Source organism: Mus caroli, unplaced genomic scaffold (assembly GCF_978045245.1).
Source record: "Mus caroli unplaced genomic scaffold, Mus_caroli_1 scaffold_16, whole genome shotgun sequence".
In the NCBI taxonomy this organism is placed as follows: Eukaryota; Metazoa; Chordata; class Mammalia; order Rodentia; family Muridae; genus Mus; species Mus caroli.
Genome location: NW_028227271.1, coordinates 100,965,940 through 100,978,464, shown reverse-complemented (window position 1 = coordinate 100,978,464; position 12,525 = coordinate 100,965,940). Strand labels below are relative to the sequence as shown.

Below are 12,525 nucleotides of genomic sequence, written 5' to 3'. Positions count from 1 at the left end.
TGGCAATTTAGTAATGAACAATAAAATTTAAATTCTGCACGTTCTGATCCATCAGCTTAAAGTAGCTGTAAAGATTACTGGATGAAGATTCTCATGTATAAGATTTATCTTGAATTGAATGGCAATAGAGAAAATCTGATGTAAGTTGTGGATTGCTTCGTAAACATTTATAAAACAGATACTAGCACAGTTTCAGAAAGAATAGGACCCAGAATAAATCACTGCTGTGGGAAGCTGTCAGTGATATTAAATTAAAACAGTTGCTGAAACATACCTAAAATACAAACCAACCTCTGTAAAAATGCCTAGCAGACATCTGGTTATCCCTAGGAATAGAAATGAATAGTAGGGGTGTGTGTGGGAAGACATGAACATTTATTCTTTATTCTACAATGCCATTTATGTATACTTTGCATTTCTCTAATGAACATGCAGATCTTTATGTGTTTATTCCTTATATGGTTTTATAAGAGTTTATTTTCACTTTGAAGGATAACTAACATTTTAAAAGAAATTATTTTTAAGAAAGATGAAAGTAGTACATGCATATTGACTTAAGAAACAGTTAATATTTTTGTAATTATTTTTATTTATTTAATTTATTTTTACACCCTATCACTGCTGTCTCATCCTGGTCTCCTCATCACAGAGACCCTTCCCCTCCCCTTCTCCTCTGAGAGGGTTCCCCCCCACAATCTGGGTCACCCTGGGGCATCAAATCTCTGTAAGGTTATAACAGTGAGAGACCACTGGCTTTCTACCCAAGGCATTATTTTCTTCATAGGAGAAAATGTACCTGGGCAGCTCCATGTAAAAGTTGGGATAAACACTTGGAGCAATGTGGCTCAAGGCCTCTCGCTTAATACATAGAGCTGAAGATTAAGAATTTCCTTTAAGAAGAATTATTTATGTTAAAGCATGGCACAGTTATCAACCCGAGTGATGTGTCCTGCACATTATTGTTACATATGTATTTATACATATACATTTATAAATGTAACCTGGGGGATTCATTTAGTGTTGGGGTTTCTATTTTTGTTCCATTGATCTATATATCTGGTTTTGTGTCAGTGTCCTGGTGTTTTGTTAACTATAGCTCTGTAGACTGGAATCTGGAATCCTCATGCCTCCAGAGCAGTTCCTTTTTAGGATGCCTTTTGAGATTTTTTTTTCTATTTCTGTGAAGAATGTTGTGGGCATTTTGATTAGGATTGCATTTAATCTTTAACTTAATTTTGGTACAATGGTTATTTCAGAATATTGATTATACCAATCCATGAGTTCAGGACATTTTCTTCTACCCTCCCTCCCTTCCTCCCTCCCTCCCTCCCTCCCTCCCTCCCTCCCTCCCTCCCTTCCTTCCTTCCTTCCTTCCTTCCTTCCTTCCTTCCTTCCTTCCTTCCTTCCTTCCTTCCTCTCTTCCTTCCTTCCTTCCTTCTTTCCTTCCTTCCTTTCTTCCTTCCTTCCTTCCTTCCTTCCTCTCTTCCTTCCTTCCTTCCTTCCTTCCTTCCTTCCTTCCTTCCTTCCTTCCTTCCTCTCTTCCTCTCTTCCTTCCTTCCTTCCTTCCATCTTTCTTTCCCTTTTTTCTTTTTTTCTTTGCCTTCCTTAATCTCTTTCTTCAGAATTTTAAAGGTTTCATTATAGAGGTCTTTCACCTCCTTGGCTAGGTTTATTTCTAGATTTTTTTTTGAGGTTATTGTTAATGGGAGTATTTTCATGATCTCTTTCCTCATGTTTTTTGTTGATATATAAAAGAAAATTTACTAAGTCTTGTACATTGATTTTGTATTCTGCCACTTTGCTCAAAGTGTCAGTCACTTCTAGAAGTTTTCAGGTAGTGTTTTGAATCTCCGGTGTATAACATTTTATAATCTACTAATAAGAATAATCGGGATTCTTTATATAATTTGTATATTAGATGTAGGGTTAGTAAAGATCTTTATCAGATGTAGGGTTAGTAAAGATCAGATGTAGGGTTAGTAAAGATCTTTTCCCAATCTGTAGATTGTCATTTTGTCCTATTGACAGTGTCCTTTGTCTTACAGAAGTTTTTCAGTTTCATGAAGTCCAGTTAGTCAGCTGTTGATCTTAGAGCCTGAGTCATTGATATTCTTGTTCAGGAAAATTTCCCCTATGCCAAAGTGTTCAAGGTTCTTTCCCATTTTCCCTTCTATTAGATTCAGTGTATCTGGTTTTATGTTGAGGCTCTTGGTCCACTTGGACTTGAACTTTGTTCAAGGTGATAAATATGGGTCAATTTGTATTCTTCTACATGAAGCACCATTTGTTGAAAATGCTGTCTTTTTTTCCCACTGGATAGTTTTAGCTTCTTTGTCAAAGACCAAGTGACCATAGGTGTGTGGGTTCATTTCTGGGACTTCAATTTTATTTCATTGACTACTTGCCTGTCACTGTACCAATGCCATATAGTTTTTACCACAATTGCTCTATAGTATAGCTTGAGGTCAGGGATGCTGATTCCGCCAGATGTCCTTTTATTGTTGAGAATTTTTTCACTATCCTGGTTTTATTGTTTTCCCATATGAAGTTAAGAATTGCTCTTTCCATGTCTATGAAGAATTGCATTGGAATTTTGATGGGGATTGCATTGAATCTGTAAATTTGGTAAAATGATCATTTTTACTATGTTAATCTTACTGAACCATGAACATAGAAGATCTTTCCATCTTCTGAGGTCCTCTTTGTTTTCTTTCTTCAAGGACTTGATGTTCTTGTCACACAGATCTTTCACTTGCTTGGTTGGAGTTACACCAAGATACCAAAAAAACCAATTAAAAAGTGGTGTACAGAGCTAATCATAGAACTCTCAGCAGAGGATTCTCAAATGGTTGAGAAGTACTTAAAGAAATGTTCAGCATCCTTAGTGATCAGGGAAATACAAACCAAAATGACCCTGAGATTCCACTTCACACCAATCAGAATGGCTAAGATCAAAAACTCAGGGGAGGATGCAGAGAAAGAGGAACATTCTTCCATTGCTAGCGGGATTGTAAATTGGTACAACCACTCTGGAAATCAATGTAGTCTTTCCTCAGAAATTGGAAATAGTTCTACCTAAAGACTCAGCTACACTGCTCCTGGGCATATACCCAAAAGATGCTATACCATACCACAAGGACACATGTTCATAGTGGGTAAGGTGGTTGTTGTAGGAGTTGTGGGTAGGTGGGGAAGTACCCTTTCAGAGGCAAAGGGGAAGGGGAATGGGATGAAGAATTCTGGGAGGGGAGACCAGGAAGGGGGAGAGATTTGAAATGTAAATAAGTAAATTAATTACTTAAAAAGAATAATTTGAGTTCTACATTTCCTTCATTTTAACTCCTCTGTCTTGTCTTGTTCCTCTGGTTAGTGCCTTGGGCACTATATTGAAAAGAGCAGAGGTAGTAGAAGAATATGTGTATTTATATTATATCTTCTTTGTCCCTCAAATGGGTATTTGTAATAACCAACCCTCTACTTGTATAAAAATCCTTCAAAGTGATTTTGGTTTTACATAGATACATTGGGTGTATTATCCCCTGGGTTCACTATTTATCCCCATGCAGCTAATAAAATTTGAAGCTTTCTTCAAAATTCCATTCTCCACCCCATATACAACTACCAAACCCAGACACTTTTGTGGATGACAACAAGTGCTTGCTGACAGAAGCCAGCCATAGCTCTCTCCTGAGAGCCTCCAACAGTGCCTGACAAATACAGAGGTGGATGCTCACAGCCTACCATTGGACTGAGCACAGGGTCCCCAATGAAGGAGCTAGAGAAAGGACTGAAGGTTCTGAAGGGCTCAGCATCCCCATAGAAGGAACAACAATATGAACCAACCAGTGCCCCCAGAGCTCCCAGGGATTAAACCAAAGAATACACATGAAGGGACCCATGGCTCCAGCCGCATATGTAGCAGAGGGTGGCCTTTCGAACATCAATGAGAGGAGAAGCTCTGGATCCTGTAAAGGGTGGATGCCCCAGTGTAGGGGAATGCCAGGACAGGGAAGTGAGAGTGGGTGGGTTGGTGAGCAGGAGAGGGTGGATGGGATAGGGGGTTTTTAGAGGGGAAACCAGGAAAACCATTTGAAATATAAATAAAGAAAATATATAATAAAAATATACATAGCAGTGAGTTGCCAGGTACACACATAGAGAAATAAGATGTGTATTAAACAAAACACAAAGGGCTGAAGAGGGGACGTAAAAACACTGTCAAAGTTTCCCATACAGGATGTTACAAAATTTTTTTTTAAAATTCCATTCCATTTAAAATTTTGTTATTTAAGGAAGACTATGTTTATTTCATATTTCAGTATCACCAGGAATTCTAGCAAGGATTTGTACATTTTTCTATGAAAATTTATTATGCATTTGTACGTGCTGTGAATTGTGTTTATTTTTCTCATGATTTGCAATGTAATCCTGTTCTATGCTCTTATCTTTTCCTTAAGATAAAGAAACCAACTTTAACAAGGTTATGTAACATCTTCAACATTAAGTGGCTATCAGCTTAGCAGGGATTTTAATGTGAACTGGTCTTAACTTCTAGCTTATCCTTTTATAAACATATATATCTTTCTGAAATTCTCTGCATACCAGAAGATAGAGGCCATGTGGCACATGAAAGTAACATAGCAGCTCCATCAATATTTCCAGGAGGACTCCTTTCACGAGGAAGTGGGCTTGGATGTCCTAACCTCTATACCTTTTCAAGAGTTCCTCCTTCTTGACACAATATTCCTTTACACTGCAGCCAGTCTGCATAAGATTCCATAACAACATATTCCCTAAAAAGGTATCACCTGTAATTTAGGGTAGAGGCCTCTGCCTCTCATAGCTGAGTGTGGCCAAGTCTCCTGAAACTTGAATTTCTATTCTTCTCTATTTCTCTAATGTGAAGTAGAACATACATAGCAAGAAAAGAAAATGTTGGTTGTAGCCTTGCTGAATGAGTGGGAACTATATAATGTCAGGAGTAAGTCTAGAAATCATCATCTAAAGTAAATGAATCACTGTAGAATATATATATATATATATATATATATATATCCATATATATACATACACACATATATATACATATATATATAATATGACTGAGTTCACGCAACAATTAAATAATCTGTTACTTCAACAAAATTTTAATTAGTGTTTCTCATAAACTTTAATGCATAAAATAATGCTTAGAATAATAAATCTCTTTCTTCATCTACATATGCCCTAAACTTCCTAATCTGATAATATTGACCATTATTGTATAAGAGGTAAAGACTTTAGGTCCCCAGTGACTCCTTTAAACCTGTTTTTTTGGTTTTTTTTTAATGTGTGAATGATCCAAACGTACTATGTCTGTGGCATGATATAACTTACTTTTCCTCCTTGGAGAAACTGGCATCTCAAATGTTCTTTCTTGAAAAGATGCAGTTTCTATGTAAAATATATTCAGTTTTATGGTTATATTAGCAAATTGATGCCACACAGGCAGAATACTACTGTATAGGCCAGTGGGCACTGAACCACAGTTGTATTCTTTCCTCTTTAGTTTTGTTTATGTGTGTGCATAGCCCCTGTAACCTGCAGTATGTTTCATATGAGTTTAGTAGTATTTTGCAGGTATACAAGGTTACTGCAGAACAGCCCTTGCATATTCTGTATGTTATAATTAGACAAACAATAAGGGTACTGTTTATGAAATCAATATTTAATGAATCAAAGCATCAGGAGTTATCCATATAATTTTATCCCCTTTCCATCTGTACTGGCTATTTTTGTGTCAACTTGACACAGCTGGAGTTATCACAGAGGAAGGAGCTTCAGTTGAGGAAATGCCTCCATGAGATCCAACTGTGAGGCATTTTCTCAATTAGTGATCAAGGGGGAAAGGCCCCTTGTGGGTGGGACCATCCCTGGGCTGGTAGTCTTGGGTTCTATAAGAGAGTAGGCTGAGCAAGCCAGGGGAGGCAAGCCAGTAAAGAACATCCCTCCATGGCCTCTGTATCAGCTCCTGCTCCCTGACCTGTCTGAGTTCCAGTCCTGACTTCCTTTGATGATGAACAGCAGCATGGAAGTGTAAGCTGAATAAACCCTTTCCTCCCCAACTTGCTTCTTGGTCATGATGTTTGTGTAGGAATAGAAACCCTGACTAAGACAAATTGGTACCAGCAGAGTGGGGTATTCCTGTGACAACCTGACCATGTTTTGGGGAGGACTGTGGAAGGACTTTGGAACTTTGGGCTTGAAGATCCATTTGTTGTTAAGAGCTCTGTCAGATGTTGTGTAGGAGTTTGGAAGATAATGTTGAGAACAGTGCAGAAGATGGAGGTCTGGTTTGTGAAATTTCAGAGGGAAAATTAAAGACTCTTTTCAGGGCCTTTGCTGTTTTGATTGTGAAGATTTTGTAGTTCTGGTAAGCTGGGGCTGAAGAATCAGCTGTGATTAACAAGATACCAGAACTACTAAAGCAAAAACTTTGCATTACTGGGACTATTGATGCTGGTTAGCTGGAGCTAAGAAATTAGCGGTGATCAAGAAGAGACCAGCATCGTTGAGGTGACATCTTCTGGGAAGTGTTTTCTGAAAGCACAAAGAGGCTGTGTTCCAGAGATAGGCAAGGTTGTACTCCTTCTGCAGTGGGACTTGGTAATGTGTAAGGGTCACCCAGGTGGTACTGGTTTTGAAGGCATGAAGGGGTCACACAGAACAGCTGAGGCTCGGCACTGTGAGAGGCCATGGAAGGTCATTGGTGAAGGTGCAGCCTCAGTTGTAATTGAAGGCCCAGGACTGAAGGGGTCATGCAGTGTTTTGGAGATGCCAGTACCATGAGATGACCACCAAGAGCAGCAGCAGCAGTGGAGTACAGGCATCTGGAGCCTAGAGGATGACGTGTGTGCTACAAAGGGCATGGCTGGAGAAGTGACCCAAGCCCTTGGAGGAGCCCAGAAGATCGTGAGTTGGATCCCAGACGTTGGACGGTTGGAGATTGATTTTTGCTTTGATTGTGACTGTGCCCTGATATTTTCCCTCTTGAAGGAAGAAACTGTTTTAGTGGAGCCCACAGTTAAGAGACTTTTAATTTTAAAAAGAGTTTGGATTTTAAAAGAGATGGATATTTTAAAGAGATTGAAATTTTAAGAATATGTGAAGACTGTGGGACTTTTAAAGTTATTTAGATCTTGGGGATGAATAAGAATGTAAGGGTTGAGGCTTACTAGTGATGTGTTTGTGTGTCAAGTTGACAAGGGGTCAATTGTACTGGCTATATTTGTGTCAACTTGACACAGCTGAGTTATCACAGAGAAAGGAGCTTCAGTTGAGGAAATGCCTCCATGAGATCCAACTGTGAGGCATTTTCTCAATTAGTGATCAAGGGGGAAAGGCCCCTTGTGGGTGGGACCATCCCTGGGCTGGTAGTCTTGGGTTCTATAAGAGAGTAGGCTGAGCAAGCCAGGGGAGGCAAGCCAGTAAAGAACATCCCTCCATGGCCTCTGTATCAGCTCCTGCTCCCTGACCTGTCTGAGTTCCAGTCCTGACTTTCTTTGATGATGAACAGCAGCATGGAAGTGTAAGCTGAATAAACCCTTTCCTCCCCAACTTGCTTCTTGGTCATGATGTTTGTGCAGGAATAGAAACCCTGACTAAGACACCATCCATCGTACATACTTTATCATCTATTTCAAACCCAAATCAAAATATTTCTCCCAGAGTTCATCTATGGACTGCTGAATTCTTAGTACTTCCTTTAAAATTAACATCACTTTGAAAACATCAAATGCTCAAAGTGAGAAGATCTGCAAAGCTCATTAAAGTCTTTTTAAAAGTCTCACTTTAGTGTCCACTGAAAACAAGTGAGACAGGGGCTATCCCATGTTCTTTGGGCATAGAGAAATTACTGTTTTATGGCTACACTAAAACAGACCCGAACATACAAATTACATATGATGGGGGGCAACCTCAATTTTTTTTTTAATCTCATCAACTGAATCTCTCATGAGATCCATGGTCTGCTGACTCACTGTCACCAACATGAAGCAGAAAAGACTGAATTTTTCTCATGAGTCACAGTAAACAGGGAGATAGGGAGCAGAGAAAGAGGGTAAGGAGGATTCTCACATCTATCTTAACAGGAACTCAAAGAATGACCCTTCCCCTGGATGTGCCTCATAGCTGATATGGCTTCTGTTAAATAATAACTAAAGTAAAATGCAGAGAGTCTAACAGGGAATTGGCCTATGGTTCCCAGTAGCCTAGGCGAAGTGTTGCAATGAAAAGCAAACATGTTGAAACTCAGCTTTTCTATGCTAAGGCATAAAAGATAACCAGGGGTTTATGCCTTATGAGTGTCATATGCTCAGACAGGCTTATATTTTTTTTCTGGATGAATTTTACTTAGATAAAATACTACTACACTACTACTACTACTACTAATAAATAATAATAATAATAACACAAAGTTGGGTGAGTAAGGAAGGGGAGTAAATCTGAGAAGAGTTTGGGTTAGGGTAAATATGATCAAAATTCCCATGAACCACTCAAAGGACTACTGGAAAAGTCCTTTCTGATTTTCTGGATGGATAATGCATAAAATTCCAGCTACTTATTTTCTGAGGAATGCTACTTACTCCCCGTCTGAGCCCATCAAGAGTGACCTACCAATTATGTGCAAGATCATGTAAGTCCTCTTGATTACTCAGACTTCGCATCTCCCTCAAACATCCAACATGACTTGTTCACCCTCATGGTCAGTTGGTATCACTAAAAGGATTGAAGAACTCAGGGACACCTGTAGACTCACCACCACCCACCCATCATACCTTCCACACCCTCCAGCATTGGCCTGAGTATAATATTTCGTTATGTCCATTATAGTAGGGTTTTTTTTTTTGCCTATGAAAACAAGATGCTTGTGATGTCAATCAGGGCCTTGATGTTTTCCTCATCTTCTGCTATTAGCTTTTGCTCCTTATCAATTCTCTGGAATTAGATGGAAATACTACTGTGTTTGCTTTTGCTTTAAAACAGTGGTTCTCAACTTGTGGATCATGACTCCTTTGGGTGTGTGTGTGTCACAAATCAGATATCTTGCATATCAGATATTTATATTATGATTCATAACAGTAGCAGAAACTACAGTTATGCAGTAGCAAAAACATTAATGTTTGGGGTCAGCACAACATGAGGAGCTGTATTAAAGGGTAGAAGCATTAAGAAGGCTGAGAAACACTGCTTTAAGAAAAAGAGCATAGCACTCACCCCTCTCCCTCTCTTAACAGCAAAACTCCTTTCAAAGTTTTCCTACATTCATTATTTCCACCTCTTCTCCACATGTTCTTTTGGCATTCCACCCAGGGTTTTCCTCTATAAAATCCTCTGAAATTTTGTGACAGCCTGATAAATCCTATTATCAACTCTCTGTCCTCTTCTCTTCTTTTTCTAGATGATTAGACTCTTCCAGTAGTCCTTTGAGTGGTTCATGGGAAATTTGATCATATTTACCCTAACCCAAACTCTTCTCAGATTTACTCCCCTTCCTTACCTTTGTGTTATTATTATTATTATTAGTAGTAGTAGTAGTAGTAGTAGTAATAGTAGTGTAGTAGTATTTATTATTATTAACTTTCTTTTACCTATGAAAGCAAGACTCTTGTGAACAAGCTCTTGTCAATGAGGGACTTGATGTTTAAGTGGCTAGATGTTGCAAAGTGTGGCAATGCTTTAACCTTATAGAAGGTGTTAGGCCCAGTGGTCCCTTCTGTTCTTATACGGGAGTGCTAAGCTTTCTCTCCTTTCATACAACACCCTGGTCCTCAGGTTACAAGCAGCATTTGAAGAGTTGATTACTCTCAACTTCTTGAGATTCCTTCTCTACTAGGCAAGGAGAGACATCCAGATGCCTCTAGGGACTCTCAGTCTGGCAAAGCTGTATCAGCCAATCAGAAGAAGCTGGCTCTTCTTCTGAATAGGATCATTTTGAGGGAGGAAGCCACACTGTTGCATAGGAATCTATCTGGCCCCACCTTGTCATACATATGCTAGAGGAGGAATGTCCTGCTTTCTTTTCTCTGCTTCTTCCTGTAGAGAACAGAGAACAGGTCCCACAAATCCTCTGCTACTTCTCGTTTTGTGAGATTTTTTTTTCCTCAATAAAACTTGCAATTTAACAATTTGCTGTTAAATATACCCTTGGGTCTCTTTGGGCTCCAAGAGTTCCCTCATCTTAGTTTTTTTTTTTCTCCTACTGGAATATCCTTTAATTATTTGCTTTAATTTTTTCTCTTAGTCTCATGATTAGACATCTCTATTGAATATCATTAGGCAGCATGGCAGCCAGAAAGCAGATCAGTGACTTGCTCAGCCATCATCAGAAGAGTTTCCTCCTGCAGCAGAAGGGAATAAAGAGAGACCCATAGCCAGGCATTATACAGAGAGTAAGGGACTTTGGAATACCCAGCTCTTTCCCTCTCCATCAAATTGTGTGTCTCAATCAAATCCTTCCCCTTAGGGCTCAAAGAAACCTGTGTAAGATGAGGTGGAAAGAGTGAAGAGACAGAGGGAGTGGATAACACCAAAAAAACAAGGGCCTCTCAATCAGCATGATCTTTGTACATGTGAACTCACAGTGACTGAGGTAGCATGTGCAGGGCCCGCATGGGTCTGTACGAGATGCAGTACTAGAGCTGAAAGAAGTGAACACATGTCCCCATCCCTAGATGCAACCTCCAATTGATAATTACTTGCAAATAAAAATTTAGTTTGCCCTAAGAGACTCTTACTACGGTTAAGTGTAGGCTGCAAGCACAGCAGTTGATGGCCAACAGAAAATGAACTCAGTTGCATCTTATGGAGATTGCTTGTCTCAGAATGTTGTATCAGCGCTTTTGTGTTTTCTCTGTTTGTGTTTAATCTTTGTTTCATTTTAGTATATATTTTCTCTCTGTTTATTCGGCACCGTCTTTGCTCCATCCTGAATGAATAACCTGGTTTCTGTATTCCTTTGTTTGTTTTGTTGTATTCCAATGTGTTAGGTTTTTATTCCAGATATTCTTAATTTTATTACTCTCCTCTACAAGACTGTTATTGTTGTTGTTGTTTTTAATTGTTTTTTATTTCAAGACAGTGTTGCTCTGTGTAACAATCCTGTCTGTCCTAGAAATCACTTATAGACCAGGTTGCCTTTAAACTCACAAAGATCCACTTGCCTCTGTCTCCCTAGTGCTGGAATTAGTGGCACGCATCATTCTTGGCTGTTTTCTAGTGAGAGACAGAAAGGAAGTTTGTCCATATGAGAGGGGAGGTAAAGCAGAATTAAGAGGAGCAGAGGCAGGGAAAGCTATAACAGTGATACATTATGTGAGAAAAAATCCATTTTCAGTAAAAGAAAAATATATTGTTATCCTAAAAAAGAAGAAAAGAATGAGGTGTGAGAAATGGAATAGTGGGGACATTTTACATCCATGGGTGGTATCTACTTAGGTATGTTAGAAGTCATTCCACTGTACAATTACCTGTTCTTGTTTTGATATGTATTTTGCCTTTCAATAAAAATAGTATCTCAAACCAGTCATTATAGAGATTATGTTTAATCTTCACAATGGAAATAATAAAGTGCACCTTATATTAATGCTAATGATTACTAAAAAGCGACATATGTGCGTGACTGCAAGTCTATAAAGTAGTGAATTAATGCTACTTTGTTGCTTCATCTTTATTCCTTTAAGGCAGCCTTGCTCATGTTTCATATTTTCCCCCTGCATGTAAATAGCTAATGGGTTTCTTAAAAAAGATTTATTTATTTATTTGTTTGTTTATTTATTTACTTTATATAAGTACACTGCCTCTGTCTTCAGACAGACCAGAAGAGGGCATCAGATCCCATTACAGATAGTCAGTGCTCTTAACCACTGAACCATCTCTCCAGCCCCACTAATGGGTTTTAAGGAGGATTTTGCTATGACAGGCTAAAATGTTGGTGAGCCAGGAAAGCATTAGTCAGGGATTCTAGGTATCTTACAACAAGAGAAACTGGTATTTTAAGATGATGCTCAATAGGTAGGCTGACAAATACATATGATTAAAAGAAAAAAATTATGGATGTATATGCATGCACAATGTTAAAATTCACTTAAATCTATTATTATTATTATTATTATTATTATTATTATTATTAGTGTGTGTGCGTGTGTGTGTATGATGTGCATGTAGGAGATGTGTGTGTGTGTGTGTGTGTATGTGTGTGTGTGAGGATGTGTATGTGTGTGTGTGTATATGATGTGCATGTATGAGAGTACAAGTGTATGGCATGGCACACGTGTGAAGAACAGAGGACAACATTGGGGGGAGTCACTTCTATCTTTCTACTATGGGTTCTGGGGACTGAACTCTTAAGTTTCCAGGCTTCCAAGGCAAATATTTTACAAACTGAACCATGTTGCTGAACTTGTAGTAAAATTCTTGCATCTCAGATGGTACAAAACTGGGTAAGAAGTTCTTTTCCTATGTCCTTGTAACCATCCTTGTCTTTTT

The 12,525-nt window shown here is 38.7% G+C and overlaps 1 non-coding gene across 1 annotated transcript; it reads right to left on the bottom strand.

The window, feature by feature from the left end:
- Positions 1–9,678: 9,678 nt before the first annotated feature.
- Positions 9,679–9,801, bottom strand: LOC115029499 (U6atac minor spliceosomal RNA). The gene has a single exon (XR_003835068.1). It is a non-coding gene; the product is annotated as a U6atac minor spliceosomal RNA (small nuclear RNA).
- Between the last annotated feature and the right edge of the window lie 2,724 nt (positions 9,802–12,525).